The sequence below is a fragment of the Oxyura jamaicensis genome, chromosome 3 (assembly GCF_011077185.1).
Source record: "Oxyura jamaicensis isolate SHBP4307 breed ruddy duck chromosome 3, BPBGC_Ojam_1.0, whole genome shotgun sequence".
In the NCBI taxonomy this organism is placed as follows: Eukaryota; Metazoa; Chordata; class Aves; order Anseriformes; family Anatidae; genus Oxyura; species Oxyura jamaicensis.
In genome coordinates this window covers 77,592,746-77,608,366 of record NC_048895.1, presented here as the reverse complement: position 1 = coordinate 77,608,366, position 15,621 = coordinate 77,592,746, and the positions used below count along the sequence as shown (strand labels likewise).

The 15,621-nt window shown below is 35.8% G+C and overlaps 1 protein-coding gene across 6 annotated transcripts in view; it reads left to right on the top strand.

The window, feature by feature from the left end:
• FUT9 (fucosyltransferase 9) overlaps positions 1 to 15,621 on the top strand; it is a 119,757-nt gene that overhangs the window by 2,105 nt on the left and 102,031 nt on the right. The gene's annotated exons all lie outside the window — the stretch shown is intronic.

Below are 15,621 nucleotides of genomic sequence, written 5' to 3'. Positions count from 1 at the left end.
CCCCCCCCCCCCCCCCCCCCTACCCGCACACACCCGCACGCCCTCCGCAGCCCCCCATGCCTGGACAGCTCACAGGAGGCTTCAGCGCCTTAACTTTTGCGAGGGACCATTTTAACGTGGTGGTGGGACACACACACACACACACACAGACGACACCCGACCCAGCTGAGCACAGCTGGCTGCCTCCCCCGAGTGGCACCCCCGGGGTGCCGGGCCCTGCGATGCTCTGCGATGCTCTAGGGAGAGCTATTCGGGCAGAACTCGGCGCAAGGATGGACTTTCCTACCCCTCCTGCCCCAGCAAACAAACAAATAAATAAGTATAGGGTCAGAGGGGGTGCAGGGGAGAAGTCTGTTCTTGTTTGGATTTCACTGCTCCAGAGCAGAGTGCAAATGTTGAGGATGCTGGGGCTGAAAAGCCTTTTTCTAGTTTTATGTGTCATGATGCACACGGTTGGTTGTAGGTAGTGTAGTAACTATCTGTATCCCAATAGTTCCCTGCTGAAAGGGTTGTTATGGCAGCAGCGCTTCCCCCTTCTTTTATTTAGCATCTCTGGCTCGGAGTAATGCTAAAGACCTGGAAACTGCCTTAACGAATATAATAATAATAATAAAAACAGAGCAACCTCTTGCCTCTTTGCCAAATAGCCAAGTTTAAGTATAGGATTCAAAGTAAATCTTCACTTCTTTCTCCAGAAGCTGGTGCTGTGATAACACTTAAGACTGAAGGAGTCTGGGGGGAAACATATTTTATTTATTTATTTTTTCCACAATTCCTGCTTTTTGTTAATTTTTTGTTGGAGTTTTTGATCGTTTTGCAGTTTTTTGTTGTTGTTGTTTGTTTTTCAAGTGTTTCACTTATACTTTTTTCCTAGCATTCTGTCTCAGTTACAGAGAACTCCTTAGTCCTGCACTGCCCTGGGTAAAGAGATTAAAGCAATTCCACATACAAGTACTGAAGGGAAAGGTTGTATTTCTGTAGATGTAGCTTTCCAGTACAATTTACAGGATGGTGAGTTTTTGTCTTGCAATAGAGAGAGGAATGCATGTGAGACTCATCAGAAAGCTTTCATCACACCTTAACTGCCACGGCTGGTGGCAGCCTGAAACAACAAGATTTAAAGGTTATTATGGAAATAAGTCCTTCTGTCACTGGTCATGATCAGCCTGTTCCCAGTCAGACCACAAATAGCTGTAAGAGAAATGTTCTGATTTTGATTTCTGTTTAATCAGTAGTGTTTTCCAGAAACAGTGTTTAAACCACGCAGCCTTTGATTAGGACTGCTGCTAAAAACACATGAAATTAAATAGGGAAAGGGTTTTCACAGTTTTTACTCTGCAACTAGATAGGTACCAGTTGTTGTCTCCAGATGGAGTTTGCTTGAGTAGAGGTTGAGCAGTGAATGATAAGATGACGGCAGAATTTTGTCCTGGAAGCTCTTGCATTTTTATTTCCAGCAGAATATTTACAGACTGATATTGATACTGCAGAATAAAATGTTATTGGATTGTGATATCTTGTTTTAAATTGTACAATTTGAAATAAGTTTTGCTTATCCGTAGGAAAGCAACACGAGTGTGGAACTGTTCATTTAAGAATGAAAAAATGTTGTCCCAGTAGGATTCATGTGTTGAAGCAGACTAGGTGCAGGTTAAATAGGTGAATTAAAATGGCATAGTGTAAGCGATCTGTAACTAATTTTCATTGCCTATAATGAAAACAGGCAATCTTGTAATCTTCAAATGGGAATAGAGACATGTTAGAAGGGAGGTGAGGAACAGCAGTGTATGTCTTTAATGACAAACTGAACTCTTGAATAAAGCTCAGAAATTCTGGAGAGAATACAAATACATTTGATATAACTGTGGTCATGATTCTGATCTCAATTAAATCAGTTTGAGATTCTCCACAAACACAGGTGTGAGCTGAATCAAAGACATTTCTGCTAACCATTGTGAAGGAACCAGGATGTGAAAAAATCATTTGTATTTTTCCCCATCACTGTAGCTGGAAGGATTTATTTTATGTCTGGTATGGAATATTCCAAGCTTTACCCTTCTGAGCTGTAGTCAATCCTATAGTTCTTACAAGCCCAGACAGCTCAGCTGAAATAATTCTTGTGAGAAATTATAAAGCATGTATAGCTATGGACTGTTCTTCTGGGCTCTATTGGTTAAAAAAAATGTCATGTTTCATGGTAAAAGGGCTCGATATTTTCATATCTGATACCACTAAAATTTAATTTTAGGCTGTGGAAATAACATTTCTTAAAATGGAACATTATTTGTTTTATGGTTCTGATATGAAAGAGCTAGCTGAATTTAGTCAAACTGGAGAGCAGATGTTTCTAACGTTTAGTGATTTAAAAATAAGTGTAAATTATAATGAAGTAAAAACAGATTTGGTCACTCTGTAAAGGGTTACAGCTGAAGTTATTTGATGCAAATGAACAAACAGATTGCACTTATTTAACATTAGACAGGGGTAAAATGGAACAAAAACAAAAGCTGGTAGTACCCAGTCAGTCATTGTAGTGGTCATTTTCACACAGTGTAAACCCTAAGACTGCTGCAAAAACTGCCCCAAAGGTTCCAGCTTCAAGTGTCTGACTTGAAGAATGGGAGTGCAATGGAAAAGTCCCAGTGACTTCAGTAAGCACTTGTATCTGGAGAATATTTTTAGCGAAGGGGTTGGTAAAGATAATCTAATGAAGTACCACAAGGATTCTGACAGATAGTTGCTAAAACATCCTCAGTTAGGAGGAGGTCCTGGCTGCACAGAAGCTGAATTGGAATCTTGCCATTGATCTCACTGGGGCTAAAATGTCATCTGGAGAATTATATTTCAAATGACTTTTGAAATACGTTGTGTGTTATATTTAATCTAGTTTTAACTTGTGTGATATTCTGTTAAAACTAGGTTACCTTTGCCAAGCTTGAGTTATTAATTAGTTATTAGCGATCATTTTCCCTTTCCTTTTACATTTTTTTTAAATGTTAGTTTTTCAGAAATGGCAAGAAATACAAAATAGTCTTCCTGTAAGAGTGCACTCATAAACTGAATAATTCAAAATCTGTACTGTCATTGTGCAATCAAATTTTTAATATGATGCTGTCAAAGTCATAAAATAAGAAAATCAAATGTGACATCATAGAAGACAATGTATATAGCTGACATGACATCTGGATGTTTTAATATCCCCGCTTTATATTTAGTAGTTAATGGAGATAGACTTTTCTTTCTTTCCTCTGAGGAAGTTCCTAATACAACATATTAAATATTCAGGAAAAAAAAAAATGATGTGTATATTTTCTTAAAAAGAGATATACTTCTTGTGAAGAAAAGAAGGAAGCATAAAGGAAATGAATTAATGAAGGAGACAATTTAAAGCCTTCAGTGGGAAACACAGAGCTGAGATAATTTATAGCTGGGGAGGAAAAGTATTGTCAGGTGGGTTTTCAAGAATGTGGTAGATATGAGCTTTACAAAGGACCACTTAACTATTTCTACCTATGTATGTACCTCTGCAAAAAAAAAAAAAAAAAAAAAAAAAAAAAAGGCTGATACAGTCAAACCCCTCAAAAAACAGCCTTATTATTATTATTGTTATTATTATTGGTTTTCTTCCTAAATTAAGTACATTTAATGGTAATGAAAAGGTGCCAGATGGCAGAAATAGAAAGTGAGCTCTGTTTGTGCCCTGCATTTGTGGAGCACAGAGAGCAGCAATGACACGCAGAGTTACCACCTTGTGCTGCTGCCTCAGCTTTGCTTTGCTGGATGGGGACTGGTACTTGATATTGCTATAAGAGGTCAATCTTCTGAGGAAATTTGCCTGGAAATGGATCAGAAGTGGGATTTTATTTGTCAGACTTGGCCTCTGCCATCCTTAAAGAAATCAGACCCAGATGTGTCTTCATAGGTGCTGGCCAGATCCTGGGAGGAGCTCAGCATACTCAGCACCATTTTTGAAAGTGCGGAGTGCTTTCCAAGATCCTTTAAGAAATGGAGTGAAATAACCAGTTCACTTCACACAGGCCACAAACCAGCTTTCAAACCGCAATGATTTTCCGTCACCACTTCATGTTGGCTGTATTTGAATCAGTGAACTAGAGGTGAAAGGCTCCAAAAATGTGATTACCAGTCCCCTGAGACATTTAGTTCTTCAAGGATATCTTACTGGAAGTACGTGCTCATATTTCACAAACTGGAGAAGAGTGAAAAGAATTAATAACACAAATATTAAATAAGATTTAAAAAAGCATTCACACTATTTCTTTTAATTATGTAGAGAGACTTTTAAAGCTGTCCATGAGCAAAGAGCTTCATTTCTTTACAACATAATGCTACATTTTTTGATCTGACAATAGACAATGATTTAACCATGTATCTACAGCTGGCTAAATTAAAATATTCCAATTCTAATACTGTTTCCCCTGTAATTTCTACTACCCAACAGCACAAAATGTCAGAAAACAAACAAATTAATAAATACAATTCTATTCTTTTTAATGGATATTTATACATAGTGGTTTGCTTTGTATAAATTAAACCTACTGCTCTTGTGAAAAAAAAAAAAAAAACTACTGTAATAGTACAACCTAAACTTACTATGTATGTAAAGCTACTGAACTAAAAGAATCCACCAGCTGAACACTAAAAAATATATACTTTTGTATATTTTTGTGATAATTCAGCTGTTAAAAGCTCTGTTGTCTTTTCTGTAGATGTCTTCTTCCGTGTAGTTTATCCAGGACAACAAGTATAGCAGTTTCAAACTGATAAAATGTGTTAGAACTGAAAGTGCAGGAAAAACTGTTTTCCTATTTCAACATTAGAATGGAAAGGCAGAGATCTATACAATTCAAACTTTGAAGGACACAAAGATGTAAAGCAGATACTTCAAAACTATTTCATTCATTTAGCAAATGAGTGTTGGGTTTTACTTAAAAACTGAATGTGTTTGTAATTTTTATATTTATCTAGGACCTTTCTTAGAGTTTCATTTACCTAATAAAAAATATAGAAAATATTTTATGTATTTTAATTGTATATTGACTTCTATCCCAAAGCATCTAAATAATTTTAAATCATTAAGCATCATTTCTTGTATTGAAATGCTCAAGTTGAAAATCTGAGCAAAGGACAGATGCAGACTTCTTTGTGATTAGCAATAAATGGTATTTTACATAAAGTTTACATAAATTTTACATAAAGCTTATATTGATTGCTGATTAATGTGCTTTAATGGTTGAGTAATGCTCAAATATTCTTTAAGAAAATAACTAAAAAGCATAATTATAGTCCAAGATTAATTACAATTATTTAGTCCATGGTGTCTTCCTGATTTGAACTATGCTTAAAGTTGGTGATTTAAACTACTTTGATTGAAATCTGCCTATTCTTATCATAAAGTGAACACTAAGCATCTTGTTTACGTTTTTGTCTTTAAGTTTCATAAAATCATAGAATCATTGAAAAGACCTCCAAGATCATCTGGTCCAACCATCACCTTACTACCAATATCACCCACTAAACCATGTCCCTAAGCACCATGTCCTACCTTTCCTTAAATACCCCCAGGGACTGTGAATCCACCACCTCCCGGGGCAACCTGTTCCAATGCCTGACTGCTCTTTCTGAGAAGAAATGTCTCCTAATTTCCAACCTAAATCTCCCCTGGTGCAACTTGAGGTTATTCCCTCTAGTCCTATCACTAGTTACCTGTGAGAAGAGGCCAGCCCCCAGCTCCCCACAACTTCCTTTCAGGTAGGTTGTAAAAATTTCCCCACAATTCCTCCTTTTTTTTTTTTTTTTTTTAACCCACTTTTTCACTCCACATAGAGATACCAGGTAGGAGTTCCAAATTTTTAAATAGCTTCTAAATTATTAAGCAACCTTAACTCTGTGTATTTTGAAGTGCTTCCTTCAGATGAGTCACCACATCTTAGGAAGTCAGGTACTAGCAGCAGTACCCAGAGCAGATTAACTGAGGACAGATGGATGCAGGTGGAATGTAGACCATGCCAGACACCATGGGGTGAAGGAAGCTCATAAAGTGTCAGATCCAATTCTCTCTGTTTATCAGGGTGACATTTCAGAGCTTATTGAAATGACAAATGTTATGTCCTTTTGAAATAAAAGATACAAATTTAGAAGTCCTCAAAAAACAAAGTCTTTCCTCCAAATTGTTTCAGATAGACTGAACTGTTCAAGTCAGGCTTTTAAAGTATTGTAGTATACATCTCAACAAATCAGAAAACATTTAAATATTTTACTAGATTTTCTTTCGAATCAAGACTTCAGCAAAATTAGTTCAAATTCATGGAGTGCTGTGATACCTGTTGAACAGCATATTCTGTCAGAATAGGATTTCAGTGAATTTTCTTCAGTGGCTTTAACTACAAAGGAAGAAAGGTCTTCCTTAAAGTTAGAGTTATGCCAAATGAAGGCATCAATCAATCATTTATATGTATGCCAATTTCTGTGAATGCAAATATTCCAATAAATTGGCTGATTGTGTAAATCATGTGACTCCTGTGATAAGCACTCTGACTTTAAGACTTTATCAGAACTGAGTCCTTGCTACTTTTTGGCAAAGCAGTGGAAGTCTTGGCTTCGAGGGAGAGTTATGGAAAATCATAAACTTTTGAAATTAAGGAATTGAAAAAGGAAATACTTTACAGTCACTAACACTGAATATTACATTTAAATGTAATGGGACAACATCCAACTATACTTAGAAACCATTCAAGTTGTTATTATTATTGCCTGTGTTTTTATGTTTGGAATCAAATTTATCAGCTACACAGCGAAGGCTATCAACCTAGGCTATCCTGATTTTACGATTTAGTTAAGCTGGCAATACAAGATTTTCACAAACTAACTGCTTAAGACTATTATTCAGCAGTTGTAAATACCCATAGTGTAAAGGCCAATGTTTATGTATAACGAAATAAGCTTGCTCTGACACAAATGTTAATTGGTTTCTTGCAAACTATCAGACTTAAAGTTTTTAAACAACACTGAATGCAGAATGGAAATGTGATAATATACAATGAATGCCATTTTGGAGCATAACAAACTTGCTAATTCTAGAACTTGTAATAATTAGGAGAGTTTTAACATTTGCCATAACCACCTCTGCTAAGAGACAACTGTCATCCCTACATGATATATTAGCACTTAGATTAGGATTGTCAGTGAAGAACTCAGTGAAGGAGCCAAACCTCACTTCCAAAAGATCTACGTAACTCCCCCGCAGCTGCCCACTGGCCACCCTTGTTCACAGCATGCCTTGAAAGAAAAGGAATAATCAGCTGCCTCTCCAGTGAGGCTTCCCAGGGGACACAAAATAACATTTAAAATATGTTGGCAGTTAGAGTGTTCATAACTAGACAAAGTTTATGTCCATCAGGCCTCGTTTAGAGGAAGAGTTTCCTTTCCAAAGGTATCCTAGGGTGGGCAAGTGCAAGCATCTGAGAGCATTCATATTGCTAAAACACAGCAAACAAAAATATTAACTATAATAACTACATCTGGTTTTTAGCTCTTTGCACAAAAAAAAAAAATGTGTGGAAAGTCTATTTTGTGCAAAGTGCTATGCAAAGTCTTGTGTAGCAAGTGATACTAATGGTCAATGGGAAGGAATTCCAATTTGATTGCACATTGGAGCTAAGCACAGCAGTACGGCTGTGAAATCTGGGACCAGTATTTTTACACAGTTGATAACACTCAGCATAAGACTGGGAGTAATTTAATTTCATGCAATCAATGAAACAAATAGGAAAATGGTTTGTATGTGTATGTGCGTGTAAACTACAGTATGAATGAGTCACATGCAATTCAGTAGAAGGAAAGTAGTTGACCAAAACCTGTGAAGTACATCAGTGAATAACCTAAGAAGATGTCAGCAAGTCACAGTTTTTTTCACATTTATAAGATGTGATTACAAAATATGGAGACAAATGCCTGTCTTAGAAATACAACCTGAAACTGGGAGGCTACCTATTACTAAAATAAGTTGCTTCATCCCACAGTATCTCAACACTTTCAAATAGCTCTACATTTCATCAGACATCACATCATTATATTCCTCTTGATCTTGCTATAGGTCAAAATAGACTAGCTGTGAAGACCACTCACTTTTCAAAAAATTATTTTGTGACATACTATGTGTATATAAAGTTTATCACTGAGGAACAAGTTCTGTTTTCTTTAACACTTAAGACACAAAAGAAAAAACGCTACAATTCTGTTGCACACTGAATAATGAAGCACTTGGCTATGTGAAAATACCACTTTGTGGGAAATATTACGATTTTAAAATTTTCTACTCTGAAAAGAACAAAACCATAAAGTTGATGTTCTACAGATAATTTATTTTTTTGGTCAGTAATTTTACTTGTAGGATAATCTAGTTGTGGATAAATTTCGAAGACTGATTATGATAAAATCAAAGTAATTTGTTATTTTAAATGTTAAAAATACACAGCAGTCATTTATTCAAAACATTTTTTTATTGAAATTGACATTCTTCCAAGGGATGTTCTGATGTAAAAACACCTTTATTCTCCTCTGGAAAACAAATAAATAAATAAATAATCATGCAGCTCTGATCTCCAGGAAAGAGTATGATATTCTATTGGATGTTACAAGGAAGATCTGCAGCTTTCTGTATTAAGTTTTATGCAGAGAACAGTCTAAACTACTAAATAGAATCACTGTGTCTTAATATATTTTTTAAAGTGAATATATTTACTGGTATAGGAATATATGCGTATACATACCCACACACAGAAGCATATATACTCCTATTCCTCCTGGTCCACAATAGCAGCTGAGCTCCTCATGCATCCTGCTTTATTAAAAACCTCTTCCCTGAAAGTGAGCTTTTTATTTTTTTTTTCCCTAATAGAGCAATTTATTGTTTTAGATTTATGGATTTATTTCTTTTCTTGAACTTTCTTGGATTGGCCTAATTTATACTCCTTTTTACTCTCATCACTATGCAGATAATATTTGTTCCTTTCACTGGGTTGTTGAATAAGTCATTTTGATGTTTGTGCCCCATTTTTATAAGTGGCTAATGCTGTGTAATGGTTATGGATTATCTGTAGTTTTCAGGTAAATAGAAGAAATTACTCCAGAATTTTGCCTCTCTGAAGGTCAGAGATGCAAAGCTGGAAATGCAAGCCAAGGCACTAGGTTCCCAGTCAACAGCTGCGGCCATGCCTCTTTCTACACTACAAAATTGTTTTAGCACAGATTTTCCCCAAAATATACATGATTCTTCTGATGCCATGATGGGAAGGTAATATGTGATAATCACAAACTATTTCAGCAGCAAACAGAAAAGGCCCGCATAGACTTGAGAGAATAGTCCGCATCAGTCTAGATAGTAAAATTCTCTACCTACTGAAATAGAAATATATATATCTCTAAATATTTCTACAAATTATTGTTTCAAAATAATATTTTCTCATGCTTCACTCCCACTTGTATTCCTTTCCAGTCTGTTCTGTTCCCTTTCTTCCTGCCTCTGTTTCTTTTATGCCTCAGATTCATTTTATTTCAGCTCAGAATTTCAATTTTTTTTTTCCTTTGCGTGGATTCCCAAATTGTCACTTCTTAATTATATAAACGCCATTTTATTTGCCCCAGGAAAAAAAAAAAAAAAAAAAAAAAGCAAATCTGAAGTTTTCACTAACAACTACCTGTGATGATTGAGAGCAAAATCCCCACAGAGAGTTGTAACTAAATACATTAAAGGTTTTAGGCAGCAAAAAACATGACTTGGGTGTATTTGTCTGTATTAGCAAGTAATTCAGCACAACAGGAGCAGACCAGTAGATCAAAGCAGCTAGTGCCGAGGTTCCTTTATTTAAAGTATGTGATCAATGTGTTTTACCATGGTCTAGATTCAGTTTTCTTGTCCTGGACTAAATGTTATTACCTTGTACATAGTCTGAGGCTGTTCAAAGGACTGATTAGTTCAGATCCTTTTGTCCCCTCTGTAGGACAAAGTACATCTGGTACAGGCTGTAAGCAGAGCTTCCAACTTAGTTTCCTTCAAAAGAAATCTAGTTCCTGCACGCCAAGACTACTCTGGAAACCAAACCAGATTGGGATGCACTACAAAACCACACTACTTCTCCCAGCCAAATGGCAGCATAGTCTTCTAGTCTCTGAAAAGCACAATCCACCATCACCTTGCCCTGGAGTTGCCTATATTGCTAGCTCAGTTTTCGGTCTTAAAGTTCTATTTGTCTATGTCCCAAGAAGCACCCTAAGTCTTCTGAAGATCGAAGAAGTTGAAGGACTTGTGTAAATCTTCTATCAAGTGACCATATGGACTAAGTACAGCAACCAGGAACCTGTTCCTTGGGCAATTGCTTTGGATAGTATGCTTAAGAGTCATTCATCATGTGGGCAAATAAATATTTAGTATTTAAATGTTCTGACCAGGCAGTGGCATCGTTCCTACGGGTGTGACAAATGTCTTATCTCCGAATAATCTCAGATTAGCAGGCTGCAGTGCCAGAGCAGGCAGTTGGTAGAACTGAACCCAGGCTGCCAACATTTTGGACAAGAAATCTGATCACAGTTTTATTGGTAGAACACCACCATCACTTTTCTTTTTATTTTAAAAGAAAATATTTTCCATTTATTTTTGTCTTCCATTCGGTTTCTAAAGGGGAGAAAAAAATAAATAAAAAGTATTTTATATCTACTTTGCTAGAAGGATCTGAATACTAAATGGATGGATATGCATCCTTAAAACCTTAAGCAGGATGCTTAACTTATGCTTTGGTAGAATTTAAAACAGGCTTTATGACTTGTATTGCCCTCTGTATAAAAATGTCTGGTCAGAATCCTAACTTCAAATAACTCCCTGTTCTGTGTGCAGGGTGCCCACAACCCAGTCTGTTCCACCTGACTTCCTGGGGGATTGCATAAAACTTAAATAGGAATGCTTTATGTGATGTGTCAACAAGACACCAAAAATGAAGTAATGAATTGCTCTGCCTTTATATACCTAAACTTTTTCTTGGATTCAACTTTTTTGGATTTCAACATTGCAACATTTATAAACACAGTACTTGTCAGTTAAAGACTAATTTCTATGCCCTGACTCAGGCTTCACGTGGAAAGCATGGGAAATAGATGAGTAAGAGTGGGGTTCAGTGAAATCAGTAAACTGAGCATCAGAAGGAAATACAATGGGACACTAATACACATACAACCTACACCTTAAAGGCATATACTTTCAGCACTGAGCAAGTACCTACTTACTGAAAGTAAGCACGTAAACCAGACCTACCTTTTCTACAGAATAACTAGAACATGCTGCTAATTGATGCCCAAGTATCTAGTAATTAGAGAATTTACCATTTGGGTAGATGACCTTTTAAAAACTTCCCAACATGTCTGAACTGGAGAAAATACGTCATTCACAGGCACTTTCAGGTCAGAAATGTGCCCTAACTACTGACTGAATGACTATTTTGGGATGAAGTGAGTGACTTTCTCCTTTTGAAACTTTGCCAATTTGCATAATTAATTAAAGAGCTAATGGAGGAAGAATTTAAACCTGACACTCTTCCTTCACAGAAGAGTAGACTAATGTTGCTCTCTGGACTTAATTGCTGCTATTGTGAGGGAGTTTGCACTCAGAAGCAGGGTAGGGCTTGAGAATTTGTTGTGTAAGCACCACGGTGCTTTGAGGTACTGGGCTACAGCTGTATGAGGGCTGAAAAGTATTAGTGGTGCCTGAGCACTGAATTTAGCATTTGACCAAAACACCAACTAAACTCCTTGATGGGTTTTATCTTTATACTTCATTAAAAAAAAAAAAAAAAAAAGTGTTAAAAAGGAGATCTTGCAACTAAAGAGAGCTACTAACAACAGAAACCTTCCGTGAATTTAATGGTTTATAAAAAGCACTTAGTTGCTAGTTTGGAAAGTGAAGATCTCTGTTCTTGCATATAATAGATACAGTGTATTGAGCAATAATATAGCTTTCCCATAGTCCTTCATCACTTTGCCTCCATTTGTTGTTATAAAATATATTAAAATCTATAGCCAAGGCACAAAATAAGCTAATGTCCAAGGGAGGAAAAGAATATATTAGTTCAGGAAATTATACATTGGATGAAAGTAAGTATCTATCACTTTCTCATAAACATTCATTTTTGACAGACTATTTACTTAAAAAAAAAAAAAAAAAAAAAAAAAAAAGATCCTTACCAGTCCTTTGTCTCTTTTCTTATTTAAGATTTTAAAGTCTTCATGGTAGACACTCTTATCATATTTGTTCCAGTAGCCTTAAAAGCTGCTATGATAGCTCAACATAATCTAATCTAGTTTTTACACTTTATTTTTCAAAGCAAATCTTTACATAGGTTTCTGCAACACTTAAAAAAAAAAAAAAAAAAAAAAAGCCTTTCTGAAGTCCTTAAAAATCTGTTTTATTCAGATTGAGTTAAGCATTCATACTTCCTAATGCTCCTTGAGCCATTATCAAAATGTAGATATTATTTCAGTGAAAGCCCTAATATTTGTGATAAATCTTCTCTGGTAAAGATTATGGGAAAGAACTAACCATTGAAATGTATTATTTTCTGTTTAGACTGAAACCTTTCTGAAGCAGGAATAAGTTGACAAGAGCATAAGAATATTACAGGTAATTATGTAGTCAGTGCCTGCAAATCTGTTTCAGTTGGTAGGTTGTCTTTCCCTGTTTTTTGACTTCCTCTGACCTCAAAAGAGTCTTTTATTGGAAAAAATTTATCTAAATTATAATGAGTTTGAAATGTTTCTTTCTTTAACTATAACATAGAATTTCATTGTTGCATATATTATTCCTTTCAGATGATTAGCCTGTTTTTTGATAGACCAATTTTGACCTGGAATCTTCCTAGATTTACAGTCCAGTTACTAGAATATATCTATTCCATGGTCTCTTAATCTTACAAATCACTGTTGGGTTTATGTCTCTTTCAGAGTTCTGGAAAAGCCAGCTTTTCCCTCTGACACATAGATATGCCAGAACTATCATTATTTCCTGCTAGAATCAAATCCTCAGCTACTGATCAGTTACGCATGAATATGCCTGGGAAAGCCCACTTTAAATATTTGCATATTGAAATCCCTAAATTTTCTTGAAAGGCAGTGAGTGAAGCTAGAAATGTGCCCTTGACTGTGAAGCATTTAACTAATATATAACTCAGCCTAGTTTTTTATGTAAAGCCACCAAAAATTTAAGTCTAAATACAGATATGATAATGTATTTTAATTTCTATATTTATTATCTTCTTTTCGGTCACTTATAATTTGCATCTTTGACTCTCATTTTCTTCTGTACTTTTCCCATTTTCTTTAGCAGTATTTTATCATTCAGTCATGATTCTACTTGTAATCAACTATAATCAACCCAAAGTTGTGAAGAAGTGCCTGAAGAGGTTAAAAACGTATTCATGAATGGCCCTCATTTCACCTCAGTTTACCCACGAAAAGCAAGCTAACCTTCAAAGTTTCTCTGCAGTTAAGAGAGGGAAAGACATTTCCAGAGAACAGATTCATTGTGCTTTCTGGACCTCTCTCTTAGAATGAGAGGAATTACCCCATGAAAGTACTTGTTCCACCCTCTGACTATAAGGGAGCTTCTGTGAGCACTATGGAGAGTATGTCTTTCTCTTTTAAGATGCAATTTTATTATTTAAGACCATCAATTATTTTTATATAGGACTTTCATTTTCCAAGGCCATCACCTGTGGCTGACTTGGGCTATCTCTAGACAGCAGGAATGGAGCCAAAAGAGCTTGCTGTGCTCCCCTTTTATTTAGGAAATCTGAGGAGTATGGTACAGAGAGATTTCATCTGGCAGCACAGAAGCCATTGTGGGGCTAGAAGCAGCACAGCTGTGTTCCTGTGACACTACACACTGAGCTAAGAAACTGCTGAAACCAGCTTAATTCACTGGCATTGTACCTCAATTTTCTTTAAATTTGTTTATTGCAAATAGACCAGTAGGATATTCTATATATTTAGCAAGTTTCTTCCAGTTAACCCCTGTCTCCCAGTTTACTTGGTTTTAAATAAATCATTACAAAAACTTAGCAAGTTTAGGGATATCCTGTAGAAGTCATTTTCTGTTACAGAATATATGCTCCCTTAGAAGCAGTACAATCATTCATTTTGTCCTACCATTTCTGTATGTATGCATATCTATATTAAGTCAATGGAGGAAAATGTGAGAACATCCTGATACTCAGCTCTGGAGTAGGGCTTATAGTAATGCAACTTAATTTAATTACAGAAAAGTCCTTTCATTTGTTTCTGTGAATGAATACAAACTGGATGCTAATAGATGACTGCATACCATTATTTAGTGCTAAAACTAAAGGATGCATGACCTAAATTTGTCAATAAACGTTCACAACAGTATTCCAAAGAAGATTTTCTGAAGGTGTTCATGACATACCAATATTTATTTTTAGAACTGCAAGGCTATGAAGAATAAAACTGCAATCATCTTGGAAAGCCTACAAAGCAAGCTTGACTTTCTGTGCCATTGTTATCATTTTGCCAGCTGAATGGATGTCATTTAAATTAGACTGAAATATTAGTGCTACATAGTGTTTTGTCAGAGGGAGTGTTTTGACTGGGTAGAGTTAAATTTGGTCTTTGCCAAAGGATGGATACTTGGGGTTGGGACTGTTTCCCATTTCGGTTTACTACTCTTTTACACAGGGGATTACTCTCTGCTGTTTCACCTAGAAGTCCTAGTTTAGGAAGTTACTACAAGCTGTCTGAAAGGAAATACTAATCTAATTGGATAGAGGGCTCAACTAATTTTATCATCGTTATCTGCTTGGAGGGAATCACTAGTGCCCTCTCCTGTGAAATGTCAGAACATTTTCTCCTTTCCTAACTTTTCCAATTGCTACAAGAGGAGTATGGAGACAACAGATCTGGCTCTGTCTCCCTGGAGTAGAGAGTGGACCTCAGTTCCTCCATATACACAAATTCCTTCCTGGCCTTTTAAGCTGAATGTATCAAGACACACAAAAGAGGAACTAAAAACAGTTTTATAGCAGTGATATCTTTAAATTTGCTACACTCTTACAGATTCGGTATTTAATTTTCCCTACCGCTTAGGGGCACAGGAAAGGGCTGTTGATGCCTAATTTCATTATTTTATGATGTATGCTGTGTTGTGTTCTTTTTTTTTTTTTTTCTCTTAATGCTCCAATTTAGAAAATTACAGTATTGCATGAAAATCTCAAATGCCATTAGACAGAAAAAAAAAGTGAGGAATATACGTGTTACAGTTTTTATGCAAAATTCTTCTAAGCCTACTAAATATTATTGTTTCTCAGTCCTGATAACAAACAGATACTATTTAAAGTATTTAAACTATATTAGATGTTTTAGCCTGAAACAAATTATAGAAAATTATATGAGCATATAGTAATGTGAACAGCTGAACGTCTGGATCATAGAAGTTATAACTTTCATCTGTCAATAGAGGTGATATGGTTAGGTGGAGGTTAGTCGTATCTGTAATCAGAGCTGTAGGATGAGATTGTTTTCAAATGCTAAGTTTCTAGATATCAT